Source organism: Echinops telfairi, unplaced genomic scaffold (assembly GCF_000313985.2).
Source record: "Echinops telfairi isolate 266 unplaced genomic scaffold, ASM31398v2 ScPeMD7_3533;HRSCAF=4204_0, whole genome shotgun sequence".
Taxonomy (NCBI): domain Eukaryota; kingdom Metazoa; phylum Chordata; class Mammalia; order Afrosoricida; family Tenrecidae; genus Echinops; species Echinops telfairi.
This window is the reverse complement of record NW_022107431.1, coordinates 97,235,457-97,237,814: the sequence shown is the minus strand read 5'-3', so window position 1 is coordinate 97,237,814 and position 2,358 is coordinate 97,235,457.

Here is a 2,358-nt window from a genome sequence, read left to right as displayed (position 1 = left end):
GGTTCATTCTTGACTTCTTTCCACCCATAAGCCAATGCCATCTTGGCGGCTGATTTCCCTTTGTTGCCCTCTGGGTGAGGTTGTTCTATGTGGTGGTCACTTATTTGTGCTTCGTGAGTGCTCTTCTTCTGCCCATACTGGGTCGGCAAGAGTCTTTTGTAGGGATGGGTTTCTTTTAATGTGAGTTTTTCCTTGTCTGGGAAGACTCTTGCTTCTCCATCTATCTTGATAGATAATTTGGCTGGATAGACTATTCTTGGGTTTACATTATTTTGCTTCAATTTTTGGAATATGTAACCCCACTCTCTTCTCTTTTTCATAATGGCCACTGATACGTCTGAACATATTCTTATTTGGGAAACTTTATATGTGATTGCTTTTTTTTCCCTAGCTGCTCTTATGATAGTCTCCTTTTCCTCAATGTTTGATAGTTTAACTATTATGTGCCTTGATAACTTCTTGGAAATCAGTCTAGCTGGTGTTCTTTTAGTCTCCTGATTGGTTTTCATTCATTAAACTGGGGAAGTGTTCCTCCAAGAATTCACTCACTATTTTTGCAGAAGACTTCTTTATTGTGTCTTCCTCTGGTCATTCAATTATCCTCATGTTGTTCCTCTTCATGGCATGAGAAATAGCTCTTAGGTTTTCTTCAGCTTCTCTGATGATCTTATTAAATTTTTGGTCACGTTTGTTAAAGTCTGCTGGGCTGTCCTCTAGGTCATTGGTTCAGTTCTCTGCCTCCTCCAGTCAGTTGGCGAAGTCCGTGGGTCTGCTATTGGTTTTTTTTATCTTGTCCCTAAGCACTTGTATTTCCCTTTGGTCTATGGTCTTTATCTTCTCTATCACTTCATCCTTTTCCTGTATTGTCTCTCTCATATTCTGTATGACTCCAAGCAGCATTCTGAAAATTCTTTCTGTGGCAGATCAATGTCTGCTTCTATGCATGTTGTTAGGTTCAGGACATCTTCTTAAATTGACTTTTGCTTCTCTTGTTTTTTCGTTGAGGTTTTTGGGGCTGATTGCTGTTTGCATTGCGTTGTTTTAGATGATCCAGGTGCCATTTTCCAGAAGGTCAAAAAGCACTAGGCTCTTTCTGGGAGATGCATAGGAATGCTTCTTCAAACTTCCTGCAGCTAACTGCACTATGAAATTCTCCTACCACTTTATCCTCCTGTGGCTTCAGTCTTTCTCTAGTCAACCAGTATTATGTTATTTGGAGGGAAAGTTGGATGGTCCTCTCAGGGGATGCTGCTTGGGTGGTTGCAGACCCACAGCTTTGGGAGCCACAGAGGGTGTGTGGGGGTGCCTGCTGCAACAGGAGTGCCACAGAAGGCAGGAAGAAGGTGGGTGTGATTTTCCCAGCTTTAGGTTATGCTGTAGAAGGTCGAGCTTTCCCAGCTGGGTGGAGTGCAGGCATAAATGTCCTAGGCTAAGGGGAGTGGCCTGGAGGTAAGCAGTGGCATGTGAGATCAAAGGGAAGACAAAAGTAAAGGAAAAGAAAAAACAGCTCACTGAGAATGTGGTGGGGAAGAAAGGAGAGAGAGAAAAAAAAGTAACAATATAGTTGTGTCCTGATCCCTGACTGTGGTGCTCGAGGGGTTTAAACCCTGCCTCGAGGTGGCAGCAAGCTGTGGCTGTGTTGAGATAAAGCCCTTGGACCAGCTCCAAATGATCCTAGCTCTGGCAGAGACCGTGGCAGGGCTAAGATTAGACCCTAGCTGGCCTCCACTGATGTAAGCCAAAGCCCCCAGCTCCTTAAAACCTAGTGGAGCTGTGCCTGCTTATCTTTATGATGCTCCTCCTGTGATCCAGCAGTGTGGAATTTCCCTGTTAGTAACTCTCCTCTGGTATGTGTTACTCAGTCACAATTTTGACAGAAATCTCCATTTTAATTTTCAATAATAAAATTTAGCTTTGACAGTTTTGTTCTTTGTGACTTTGCTATGGTGCATGGTTCTTAGTTTTTTTTTATTAAAAAAAGAAGTGGGTCATTATAACATCTGTTCTTAATTATATAGCCTAATTCTTCATCATAAACCAAATCCATGCCAGTTTCCATAGAGTTCACTTTTTTCAGGCATGTCAAGTTACTAAAAATAAAGTGGTAAATTGAAATATGGACACTAATAAACATCGTGATTAAATTATGTGGAAACATAGTTTTTAAGAACATATAAAATAAAACAAAACCTAAAGAGGGCATCCACTATAAAAGTGTCACTAGAGACTTCAGCACATCACCTTGCTAAGCAGCTTTTTCTGACTGAAATCCTTATGTAAGAACCCCTTATAGAACATGAAGACAGATCCATGGATTAGTTCATAGATTACCTCGTAGATTTGTAGATGAATTAAATT